The 14081-nt window shown below is 36.0% G+C and overlaps 1 pseudogene; it reads right to left on the bottom strand.

Annotated features, from left to right (window-relative positions):
• Positions 1-3334: 3334 nt before the first annotated feature.
• Positions 3335-3886, bottom strand: LOC118844288 (annotated as a pseudogene).
• Positions 3887-14081: the final 10195 nt, after the last annotated feature.

The following is a 14081-nucleotide window of genomic DNA, read 5'->3' as shown; positions in this document are numbered from 1 at the left end:
GACATGTCACCAAAAATTTAGGGACAGTAGACATTCTTTCTCTGGCTTCTAATCTAAGGAATGTTTAAGACTTTACATAAAGTTTTACTTCCTATGGCTCAGGTATTGTCAGATGAGGGTAATATTTAAAAAAAAAAAAACAACTTTTGGTTAACCAAAGTTTGCAGGGGGAATGGCCCAGAGTCTTAAATATTAAAACAAAAAGTTCCCATAACACAGAGAAGTCAAAATAAACTACTGGGCAGTTCCTGTTACCTGCTGAGAGCAATTGAAGAAATGGAGAAATTTTATAACAAAGTCAAAGGCAGGAAGGTTATAGGTTAATTACTGAGTCTTTCATTCCTCTACTCCACATGGAATTTTACCTTCCAAGTTAAAAAACACAATTTTCTGAAAGATTTGACTTTTGATCATTTTTATTGCTATGTTTACTTGCTTAAAAAGGAAAAAAATACTGAATTACTGCTTTGAGTGCCACCTTGTATCTGAGACAGAAAAAAAGTCTTTTGCTTTTTCATATCCATTAGTTTAGGTGGAAATTGTTCATACATTCTACTGAAACTTAGTTTAATTCTCGTATGGAAATTCCATGAATTGGCTTTTCATCTGTTCTGACATTACAGATTACTTCATGCTTTTTCATAGCTGTCTTTTTTTTAACACATTCATCTCTTTCCATTTTGATACTTTTCTCTTGCCTACCTAATTGTGATTCCTCTTGCCTACCTAATCTGAATTATTTCATTCATTCATATCCTCCCCTTTCTCTCAATTCCTTCTATTAAAAGTCATCCACTATTTCTTCCAGTTTCTGTCTACCTACCTTCCATCCACCAAGAGTCACCTTCAGGGACTTCCAACCTACATTCTGAGATCCCCACCCCCTCCTTCAGTAAGTCACCTCTCTAGGCCATTGCTTTCTTCACAGACAACATTAGCATGGAAAAGTAGCACATCTAAATCAAATTTGCTTCTATTCTTTTGGCCCCAGACAGACTGGGGACAAACATGTATTTGAAGGAAGGATGATTTTGCCATGAAATAAATGAATAACTTTAGCATCATTAAAATTGTTTTCAAATGTAATTTATTTTATTAGTTTTTTAAACTAGAAATGGGCCAACAGATCTATCCACAATTGAGTTACTCAGTCAAAGGACAGACACAACCTACTACTACACAATTATCATTGATCTCATTCATAAACCAAACTCCAGTCATAGGAGTTCTTAGCTATATTTATGGTCAGTGATTTGCACATACAAAAAATTGGTTACTTAGCACATCCCAATTTTTCTGAGGATTTAGTGATCCTTCTAACTGGATATTGCATTTGAGGAACATTAATATATGTTCTTTTGCTATTTAAAATTGAGACCTTTCTTAAAATACACACATTAACACACACACACACACACACACACACACACACACACACACAAAATCCTGAAATCTCTTCTCTGCCAACGTGAACAGAAGCAAGTTGATAAAGTGATTGGTCTCTTACTGAGATGTATTTTAGCAAGGCAATAATATACCCAGTCAACTAGCATTTCCCTGAGCTGAAGTAGATTGTTTGACCCTTTCTACGTGGCTGGAAAGATGAGTATTTACCTATACCTATCCTGCAATTTTTCTCTTTTACCCAACATGTCTGGTTTTTGCTACCCACTCAGACTTTTTTCCAGAGATCTGTCCTGATAAGACATATAATAAGCTGAAGACTCGGGTGATAAGAATGGTTGTCCCTTCTGGAATGTTCAACTGGTATGGAAAGAAAGGGATGGTCCATAGCATGTATAAGATTTGGGTCTTCTAAAAATATGAATTAAGGAACCATTTGGCCTGAGTAGAGTGAGAGTATGGTGATGTTGCTATGGGACCTACAGATATAGTTGAGAAATAAGGGAAATGGAGTCATACTGAGGTGATGCAAGAAATTCAGTAGGTGGTTTCTTTCAGATAAATCTTTTCTTTCCTTTCCTCCTCCCAATGCTGTTGATGTACTTGTTGCTATAGATGCTCATACAGCACTCCTCTAGAAGTAATTATTTTGGGAATAGGTTTAGGACCACTCTCTGTTGATTATATCCTTTGTTGACTACTTGACCTTTTAATTCCCAAGGAAATTCTCTCTACTCTGGACTGATTCTTCCTGTTTGCTGGTCTGGTTAAAGAAATTGCAGAAAGGGCAACTTAAATTGTGGCCTTCAGTTGGTCGTAAGCAACTAAAAAGCCAGGTACAAAACAAAGCATAAAATCAAACAAAGTGTTTCTAAAACCATTCTCAAAATGACTGCTTCTAGAGGAGTGTTGGATAAGCACCTATAGTAACAACACTGGGTAACTTGTCTGAGACCAAGATAAATAGTAATGGGTGCCTCAAGTTGAGTTCATGAGCTGCTTCAATTCCTACTGCTTTCAGGCCTCCTGATCAATGTCTTTTCTACCCACCTGTCTCTATCATAGATATTGGAACTGGCCTATATACTTTGGTCAGCCTTGAAGTGTTAGGAGGTATGGAACTTTTTGGTATAGCATTCTTCATAGGGAATCATGAATACTGCTCTCTGATGGTGTCATATTTCTTTACTTTTCTCTTTTCCTTCTAGTTTTCTTGCAAATTTCTCCCTGCTTTGCTGACTCAGGGATCCCTCTACAATCAGCGTCAATTGGTATTTCATAGTACTAAACTGTAAACATAGATATAACTCTTCTTCTACACACACACACACACATCATTCAGAACATTTGCCACTCTTCCCTGTCCCTTTAAAACAGGAGATGGGTGGCATATTTTAGCCATTTTTGGTGACTCATGCCCATTATTTTTGAATACACATTAATAATATTATACTGGGACTCTAGGCATATTGGCACAGGGACTTCTTAGGGATGTAAGACTGATTGCTCAGACACTAAGTGACCTCAAATTTTGTGAATACTCATGGCTTATTCTTTTCATTATCTTGCCATAAAGATGTCATTTCTTCTCTTGTTACTGAGAATCCATCAAGTAGCTCTTGATATAAATCTTCTAAAACACCACTTCACCTGGAGTCAAAAAATAAGAATTCAATCCTAGCTCTATTAGATACCATCTGATCTGGCCCAAATTCTTTACTTTTCTATGCCTCAGTTTCCTCACATATAAAATAATGTAAGATTAACTATGCACTCTCAAAATCTTATCTAGTAAGCAAATGTATTTTTTATGTTCTTCTAACTAGTAATTTTCTGTGGGGTTAGAAACCAGATTAACTGTTTGAATTTTTTGACAGTTGTTAAGTTTTATTGTATAAGACAAATAGAAGGGTAAAGAAAGAGGGGAAGATCATTTCTTAGTCTCCTCCTCCATGGACAAAGTCTTGATGATCTTCTCTTTCTTAGCCTGTAGACTCTCTTCCTGACTCTTTCATGCTTCCTTAGTCTTGGACCAGCAAGCTTCAGACTTTTCAGACAATAGCTTCCTCTGGACCTTGTCTACCTTCAGTTTGTGAATGTGCTCAATGAGGATCTCCTTATTCTTGAACACATTTGTTGGTCAATCTGTTTGAATTCACAATATCTTCGAAGAAGACTGTGCAGAATACTCTTTTCCCTCATCCATGTCTCCTTCTCAGGCATACGAGCATTGGCAGTACCCTTTCTCTTACCAATACCCATGTGCCTGCCCTTCTGTCGAGCTAGAGTATTTTTCCGGCATCTGGCATAAGAGTGCACAGTAACAGGCTTTTGGGTGATCAGCCCATCTTTAATAAGTTTCCAGATCTGCTGACAGGAATTGGCATTGGGCAATTTCATTGGTCTCACTTTGGTCAAGCCATACCTTCTTCTTTCCACATCAAAGGACCCTAGAGGCAAGCCTCTTCTGAAACCTGAGCATACTCGTGACTGCAATTGCAGTGCAGAAAAGGAAAGGAAAGAGAACCTTGAATTTAAAAAAAAAACAATTCTGTGAGAGGGCCTGTGATGTCAATCAGTGATTAAAGAGCTTTCCCACCCATTCAATAGACCTCAGGTGGGGCCAATTAAGGGAAGCTTGATTAGAGCTTTGTTGTGGGCAGTCCTACTCCCTTTACTTACTTGGCACTAAGCCTCAGGTCCACACTGTTATGCTCATTGGGCCCTAAAGAGAGTATATACAACCAGGAGGTAGCCATTGAGAACTGAAGAATTCAGAATCCAGCACAAGGAGAAGTAAAAACTTTGAGATGACAGAGCTGCAGAAAGAGTGGGGAGAAGAGAGTGGAGTGGAAACCAGGGAACTTCAGAGATGAGAGAACTGAGTGGGGAGAGAATGCAGGTAAGCAGAGAGTTAGGATTCATTAGTGTTTACAGGGAGGCCCCAGCAGGGAGGTAAGTTACAGGATGACTTGGTTCCTTGCTATAATACTGTATTATAATTTCACTGTGGCTACTTTGAGATGGGCTTACTGGTTTTGGACTACAAACACTGCTATGTGGAATTGGCATTATTGGTCTTGGGATTTGATCCTCTGGTGTCCAAATAAATGTTATACTTCCTATACATTCTACCTAGAGAGATTTTCATACTTTGCCATCCTGAACCATACAGGCATGTTCATGATCATCTTTGAGGTCATGAATCTTGCCTGACTGATACAGGGCCTGAGATAGGAAAAGGAATGGGAGAAAAGATAAAGCATTGAACAAGAAGTAGAAAAACGTTTTGTAGGTAACAGGTTTATACAAGTGAGTAAGTCTAGAAAAAAAGAGGGGAATATTCAAATGAAGTTAAGCAGAGGGAAAAACATAAATGATTTTTATCTTTAAAGCATGGGTTTTCTAGAACCAGTTCTAACCTAATCAGTAGCAGTTATTAAATTTTCAATGGGAGCATTTATACCTCAGATTTTGACAAATGCTACAAATTAGGGCTTGATTTGTTTTGTTCATGGTCAAATCTAAGAGCACAATAATAATGAAAATTAAACATATGAATGTATCCTGAAGTTATCCAGCCTCAATAAAGGTCATTAAACATTTGCCAGAATACACCTGCATTGGAGGATTGACTACCTGGACAGAAAGAGGAAATAGATGAAGAGTTTTAGGAAATAGACCACAAACCTGACACATAGTCACTCTATAGTAGCAATGGAGGACTTTATTTGTTCTGACATTTCTTGGAGAGCTGTTTATACTACAAACAGGTAATTTTTTGACTTGTCTTAGTGATTTCAATTCTGTAAATCCAGAAATAAGAAAAAATTTGCAATTTTTTTCTGCACCTACTAAGTAATATAGAGAGAGACTGTTTGTTGGGTGAAAACAAATAGAACTTTGAAGCAGAAATGAACGCTTTCTCCTAGATTTTGTGAGAGAGAAGAGGAAATCTGGGCTATAGTCTGACATTCATCTAAAATTGGGGGAAAAGTGATTTTTAATGATTTCAGAGGAAAAATTGTTATGATTCCTTGAAATTAAATGATGTAGGAGAAGTCAGATCAGGAAACATGGGAGGATTAGGAATGAAATTTTGAAGAAATAAAGGGAAAAATTATAATAAAGAGAAAAAATGGGATTTCTGTGAAGAGATAAGGAACTTGCCAAAAAAGATGTAAATGATTTGGATGCAAGGTTAGGTAACAGAAGGTAGGCATAGAAGCATGGAAAAGATGTGTTAAAAATGTTTCTGGAGGTTTCAGCCCACAGATGGTAAGGGGATTGAACAACTGGTCAGGAGATTAAAGGAGTCTTTTTGCTAGCAACGAGGCAGGACTCTGTTGCTTTGTCCATACTCAGATGTGGGTTGCAGTCCTGGGTAGCAGTCCCAGGTTGAGGAGGAACACTAACACACCAGAGCTTGCAGACACAGTGGAGGGGACGCTCTTCATAGCACCAAGGCAGAAAAGAGTGCTTGTGGTCCCTCACAGGCCAGAGCCCAGACCAGGAGAGTGGTAATCACCTTTGTTTAGATCATAGCACCTTGAAAGAACTGAAAACTTAGAGGTCCATAGAAGTGTCTCTGAAAACAGCTGCACAAAACCCCAAAAGTTGGGACAGTGCACCCTCCACCTTGGAAACACAGCCCTACTTTAACAAAAGGTTAAAAATCAAGTAATACACTGCAAAAATGAGCAAACAATGGAAAATACTCTGACTAAACTAAGTAACTGTAGTGACAAGGAAGATCAAAACACATACTCAGAAGACAACAAAGTCAAAGATCTTATGTCCAAAGCCTCCAAGAAAACTATGAATTGATCTCAGACTATGGAAGAGCTCAAAAAGGAGTTTGAAAATCAAGTAAGAGAGGTAGAGGAAAAATTGGGAAGAGAAAAGCGAGTGATGCAAGAAAATCATGAAAAAACAAGTCAACAGCTTGATAAAGGAGACAGAGAAAAAACTGAAGAAAACAACATCTGAAAAAACAGGCTAGGCCAAATGGTAAAAGATGTCCAAAAAGCCAATGAGGAGAAGAATGCCTTAAAAAGCAGAAGTGACCAAATGGAAAAGGAGGTCAAAAATCTCATGAAAGAAAATAATTCCTTAAAAATTAGAATTGAGCATGTGGAAGCTAATGCCTATGAGAAATCAAGAAATAATAAAACAAAACCAAAAGAATTAAAAAAGTAGAAGACAATATGAAATATCTCATTGGAAAAAACAGTTGACCTGAAAAATAGATCCAAGAGATACAATTTAAAAATTATCAGACTACATGAAAACAATTATAAAAAAATAACATCAGGAATTCTAATGCTCAAAATGAGCTGAAATTGAACTTGTAAGAACAACAAAGTTTTCATTTTGGTTTTGGTTTGTTTGCTCTTTCTATAAGGAATAAAAAAAAAACATTGATAAGCTGAGGAATATACAGGGAAGGGCAACCATATTTGAGGAAACTGAGAAATAGAGAAATTAAATTACTTGCCTAAGGTCATACTGCTTATAAATATCTGTGACTAAATTCAAACTCAGGATTTCCTGAGTCCAACTCCAGCTGTCTATCCAGTGTGCCATCTACATATCTCCTAGTTATAGGAACTGGGAATGTTTAAGTTGGAGAAAAAGAAACTTTGGGGGGAGGCAGGTGAGGATTAGTATCTCTATCCAAGTATTTTAGAGGTTCTCATGCGGAAGATAGATTAGATTTGTTTTGCTTGGCTATAGAGGAGAAATGGATGGAAACAGAAAAGAGGCTAATTTTGATTCAATCTTTCCAACAAGTAGAACTTTTCAAAAGTGGAATAGACTGACTGGATAGGCAGTCAGTTCTACCATCTTAGTATAGGTATGCCAGTAGACATAGGCTAACCACTTGTCAAGTGTATTATACTGGGGATTTCTTTTCTGGTACAAGTCAGACTATGGCAATTGGGGATTCTTTCAATTCTCCATTTCTCTGACTTTTGTCTTTTCCAAGAGTGAGATATTTGCCTTTGATTTATCCTTACTATATTAAGGACTTGGGGTGGAGGTCAAAGGCTTGTCTCCTGTTTCTTCACTATCTTCCAAACACTTATTAATAGCTACTTAATGATCAATGGATATCTCAAGGATTGTTTTTTGTACAAAAATACAATACTAAATTATATATGCATATATAATTTATGTTTAAGATAAATAATAAAATAAAATAAACTTATTTTATCTACTCTATTATTTATTGTTGCATGTTTATATGTGCATAAATGTATGTGTGCAAAGAATTGTGTGTACACATTCATATATCTGGGCATATTTGTGTCTAATGCATATGTGTATTGCATGTGTGTATGTGTATGTAAGAAGAGACATACATTTAGAGGCAGAGATAGAGAAACAGGCCGGGGGTGTGTGTGTGTATGTGTGTTGGTGTCATGTACTCAGGTTTTCCAGACTCCAAAATTAGCCTTCTAACTACACTAATATTAGTGCTCATATCCATGTGTTTCTATGTATGTATGTACGTTTGTAAGCACACACACACACATATAGTGAAATTGAATAATTGTAATGGAAAATACACCCACAATTGATAATAGCTATATTTGCTGAAGCATTAAAAAAGTGAGATAAGAGAAAGTGTATTATGAAACATTATTTGGAAATATTTATTTTAAGGTGGTTTTTCCTTAGCACTCTCATTATATATCATATTTCATAATGTTTCACACATTTAGAATGTATGATAATATATGAGGCATACTCAAAATAAATTTCTATTTTACTATTTTGGATAAACTAAAACAAAATTTACCTGGAAATTCAATTCAAAATTTATTTTGTACCTGTTCCATGCAGCATACTACATTGGGTGCTGGAGGATATTGAGAGTTTGTGTAATACAAGTTTGCTCCCATTTGAAAATTACAATTTAATAGAGAAAATTTTTACGTGTCGTATATGCACACTTCAATGGATCTACTGTCATTGATTTGTGGGTACTTTCCCAAAGTACAGCCATAACACATCCATACCTACCTATGACAGACAGTAGTGTGTATCTGCCATACTAGTCCATTGTGCTTCAGAGTCTTCCTCATCTTATCTGACATTGTGTAGATACCATTAAAGCACATCTATGGTACTTCAGTTATTCCTCCTTCTCACCATGTGACTGACGCACTGTTTTTCTTTTTTCACTTTCATACATTTATTTCATAGTTAGTCTAAAAGCATTTAAATACTTCCTATGTATAAAAAGTATGCTAAGTGCTAAGGAGTTAAATGAAGGCAAAAAGTAGTCCTTGCCTTCAAAGAGTATATATTTTAATAAGGAAAATAACATGTCAGTAACTATTTACATAATTACAGAATAGATGGGAGATAACCTCAAAAGGGAAAATATTTGTAACTAAGGAACCTGCAAAAACACTGCAGTGCAAGATGGGAATAAAACTGGATATTGAAAAAAGCCAAGAGGCAGAGACATATGGTAGGGGGGCAGCCAGTGCCAATACACCAGGTTGGAAATGGAATATAGAATAAGAGAAAGTACAAGTAAGCCATTGTAGCTAGAAGGGTTGAGTGAGTGAGTGAGTGTATGTGTGTGGGGGTGGGTAAAGTGGAAAAAAAAGACTAGAAGAATAGGAATAGGAACACGAGATCAATAATTGTAAATACAAAATGGAGTTTATATTTGAGCCTTGAGGTAATAGGGTACTACAGGACCTCTTTAAGCAGAGGGGAATAGGGTCAGATTAATGCCTAAGAAAAATCACTTTGGAGTCTAAGAAAATGATGGGTTGAAGTAGGGAGAGACTTGCTCTCTGCAGAAAGACAGATTAGAAGGCCTTTGGACAATTCTTCATTTCGTGATGTAATCTGGTCAAACCAACATGTACCTTTACATTTCCCTTTGGGTGATTCTCTATTTCAAGTTTTAAAGGATTTAGGTGTACAATCAATCAAACACAACATGTAATAAAAGAAAGTTGGCATTGAAAAGATGGGCCTTCATTTCAGGGAAAAACACAGGATCATTAAAAGGACTACCCAATTTCCAAAACAGGACAGTTAACTCCCTTCTCATTCAATTCTGTTAATGGTCCATCTAAGATATATCTACTTACAGATATATAATGGTCCATCTAAGATATATGTACTTATAGATCTGTGAGATGTTCATCCAACTGAGTAAGTCTGCAACATAGCAATTTCTTTGTCTGTTTCCTTTGTCTTTCCTGGAAGAGTTAGGACAAATTCTTTTGAATAATTAGATCCCATTTATGGGGTTTTGCAGTGTTCTTGAAATGTATATAGCTACACGAATAATTACATTACAAAATGTATAGATAATCATACAAAAGTGTTACAATGTAGAGACGAAGAATGAAAGTTTCTAACTGGTGAAAGAGTAAAGAAAGTCTTGGTATGGAAGGATACGAAAAATTTTGAAGAACCAGAGAGTACATAGAGACTCATAGTTAAAGTAGGAAAAAAGTAATGTAGTTTCAGATTTTGTAGGGCATTCAGTATCAAACTACAGAGTTAGAATAGTTTTCAGTAGATGTTAAATGTATTATTTTGACAGGAATAACAAGATCAGATTTGTCTATAAAGAGGATTAATCTGACTTGTGAAGAATGAATGGCATAGTGGGTAGGGAGGAGATAGGAGAGACTTGAGGCTCATCAAAGAGCCAAAAATACGTTTTTAAATTTTAGAAAATTATTAATATTTTTCATTTTCTTCCTCTGCATTTCTGAATTTCTCTACCCTTGAGCCAGAGAGCAAATTATCCTTTTTAACAAAGAATATGAGAGAAAATGAAACAAGTATAATTCAGTTAAATTAACACATCAACCAAGTAGGACAATATATGCAATATCACACATCCATAGTTTTTCACTTCTGTGAAGAAGGGAAATAAACACATTTGACAGTTTCTTTCTAGGGTCAAGCTCATTCATTATGATGCAATGTTCAGATTTGTTTTGCTTTTTATTCTTTCCATCTAGAAGATATTATTTATCGTTTAGATTTTTTCTGCCTCTATTTACTTAACTTTTCACCAATATATACATATAGTCAACATTTATTAAACACTTATTGTATGCCAGTAATATATATATATGTGTATATATGTATGTATACATATACAGAGATAGATATATACATTCACATGCACATATGTATATGCACATATAATATACATTACACATATATCTTTAAAAATCTCTACATAAGTTCAGTTCATTATACAATCTTACTCTTTTTGCGTATTAAATTTTGTGTTTTATTATTAAGCTTGCAATAAAAAAGAAAGAATAAATAAAAGGAAAAATATAAATATGAGAGACTTTAGAGATCACTTTCTGGAAAAGTAATGTATATAGTATAACACTAGTAGAGAGGAAGAGCAGGATTCAAACCTTGCCCCAGATTATTAGCAGCTACCTGACCTTGGACAAATCATTTATCACCTTTGAACTTCAATTTCATCATGTGTAAATTGGGGCTAATCATAGTTACTACACCATGGTAGATTTAAGGATAAGACAAGGTAATTCTTGTAATTGCTGTTCATCATTTCAGTGGGATTTGACTCTTTGTGACTCCATTTGGGATTTTCTTGGCAAAGATACTGAAGTTGTTTTCCATTTCCTTCTCCAGCTCATTTTACAGATGAGGAAATAAGGCAAATAGGGTTAAGTGACAAATAATATTAATGATAATAAGGGTCACAGAGCTAGTAAGTGTCTGAGGCCAGATTTAAACTGTTGAAAATCAGCGTTCCTGATTCCAGGCCCAACACTCTATCCACTGGGCCACCTAGCTGCCCTAATGTTTGCAAAGTGCTTTGCAAATCATAATGTACTATATAAATGTTATTTTTTATAACTCCAAGTTCTTTATTTTACCTATAAGAAAACTGTGGTCCAAAGAGTTGAAGGACTTGCCCAAGGTAAAACAGGAAGTCACAGTGCTAGCATTCAAGCCTAATTCTTCTACCTTAAAATCTAGCACCATTTTCATAATTCTAAGATTCTTCCAAATGGATAGTAATTAAGGTTGTATTAAAACAGCGACAGTAGGAATAGAAAGGATGAATTAGGAAAGTGTGCAAGATAGTATACTTTTTTTTGGATTCCTGAAATTCTTCGTTATGGGAACATATGTCTTTGCTCCTGCTTCTGTCAATGCAGCAAGTACAGGGTGAGGAGCTTGGCATGTGCATTTGGGTCAGTGAATGTTGGTGCACCAACAATGTCAGCTATATGTTCATGTCAGAAAAATCACATTGGCAGCCCAGGGCAACTGTCGGTGGCACATAGTGAACAATTATTGAGATGCTTAGTTTGCTGATTTTATGATAGAAGACTGCTTCCCCAAAGCTGAAGCTAAGACACTGAGAAAGGTAACATATTTCAACATTCCCCAGATTAATTGCCTATGGCAATGATTGTGAGACTTTTATTTCAGGAATGCCAGAGGCTTTGTTTCAAAGGTGCCTGTTTTCTTCTCAGTAGTTGTGGATGTTTCATCTTAAAAATCATTTTGGGAAATTTCTAGGAGTGCTGAAAGTCTATCCTGACCCATATTCAAAAGAGAACAAGATAGAAGAATTGAAGAAAGGCATTTGATGAGGACAGTGTCTACGTATCTATATCCTATGGTAAATGATTGTCGGAGACTCCTAGGTTGAACTACACACACAATATATTGTCTGACTAGAACGATGAAAAACTGCTTGGTATTTGGCACCAATTGAAAATGGAACAACATACAGCAGGAGACGTAGGAGGTACATGAGTAAAATCATTGTTTTCCATTGGCTTTTTGTGCTTTCCTTTCTCTTTCTTTTACTCTATGTGATGAGCTCTACTAAAATTTGTTGGCATATTATAGCAGAAGGAGCTACTTCGTGCTTCTGGATTTGTCAGGCTTAATTTTAAAAGTCATATTGACAGGAATCAGGCATCTACAAACATACCTAATGCTTATAATATTTTGATATAAACTATGGTTACTGATAATGGAAATGATTTTTATTTCTATCCCTGCTTTTCTTTTCCTTCCTTCCTCCCTTCCTTCCTTTTTCTTCCTTCCTTCCTTTTTTTCTTCCTTTTTTCTTTCCTTCTTTCCTTCATTTTTCCTTCCTTCTTCCCTTCTTTCCTTCCTTTTTCTTTTCCACATCACCGTAGAGGTGTGGGTATAGAGTTAGAAGGGACCTCAAAGGTCATATAGTCCAATCTCCTTTTGTTTACACATCAGAAAACTGAGTCCCATTGAAGTTAAGTGACTCACCCAGGGTCAAACACATAGTAAATGTCAATGGTATGGTTTGAACTCTAGCCTCTTTAGTTCAAATATAGTGCTTTATATACTTCACAGCATTGTTCTTCTTTTCCTCCCCCAAACCCCTGGTCTGTACATTTTAACTTGAGGCTTACTCTTGGTATCTCTACCAAAAGTATACATCACGAGTGGTTAAAAAAATTTTGAACGTAATTTGAATGGAATTCACAGAGACCTAGGCAGTGTAGTGAATAAAGTCCTACAAGACGTGGGTTAAAATACTAACTCAGTGTCTTAACTGTTTTATGATCCTGGGAAAATCATAACATTTTGTGCTTCATTTTCCTAATTTGGAAAAGGAGAGTCATACTTCGTGGCCCCTGAGGTCCCTTTGGGCTCTGTGTCTATTATCTTCTGATAGTCTAATATGTAGAATTAGAGCTCTGGAGAGTGACTGAGCTTGAAAAAATAAATTTGGAAATCAACCACATTACATCATTAATGGAATCTATGAGAGATCTAAGATTCTGATATTTTTAAAAGTGTAGAGAGAAGAGAATAAAATATATTGGAGGATGAAGCTTTGGGACATGCCCATACTATGGGAGAGGGAAGATGAAGATAATCTCATGAAAAGATGGAGAGAAAAATTTGCCATTAGCAGAACTCATAAAAATATACATATAAAAAACTTATTGCTTCAAAGACTTTTAGAGACAGAAGAGATTTTATATATCCTTTAGTAAACCTCTTTTAATATGTGAAGAAACTGAGGTTCCTGAACTATGAAGTGATTAGCTGAGTTATTAAACAAGTACATGGTAGACCAAGTACTTTAACCCAGATCTTCTGAATCTAAGACCACCCTTGGTCATTATTCTAGGAAAGGCAGGAAAAGGGATCAATAGAGTTCAGTGTCAAGGAAATCATAGGAAAAACATTTCAAGAAATTGGTAAAGTGTTTGCTGAATATGGCAATACCCTCAACTCCAGGAGGAAGATTATTGGAAAGGATAGACTATAAAAGGTATCTGTCTGCAGGCCAAGGAGGGTTTCCTTGAAGCCGACTCAGGCAAGAAAGTGGTAAAAGAGAAACTTCCCATATGGGCAGGAACAGACTGGGTGATGAATTAAAAGAATGCTCTGAGGCAGAGAAAGACTGCTGATTCCCTACCCCTCTCCTGTAGATATCAATATCATAAAATTAAGTTGTGTGAGGCTTGGATGTGGAGAGAAAAGGTTATAAAATTTAAAACAACAATAAGTTATCACAAATAAAGTAGAAAAGAAGATATATATTTTATTTTTTTGTGGGAGGGTGGAAGGCAGGGACATTGGGGTTAAGTGACTTGACCAAGGTCATACAGCTATTGTGTCAAGTATCTCCG

Source organism: Trichosurus vulpecula, chromosome 3 (genome assembly GCF_011100635.1).
Source record: "Trichosurus vulpecula isolate mTriVul1 chromosome 3, mTriVul1.pri, whole genome shotgun sequence".
NCBI lineage: Eukaryota > Metazoa > Chordata > Mammalia > Diprotodontia > Phalangeridae > Trichosurus > Trichosurus vulpecula.
This window is presented reverse-complemented; position numbering and strand designations above follow the sequence as displayed.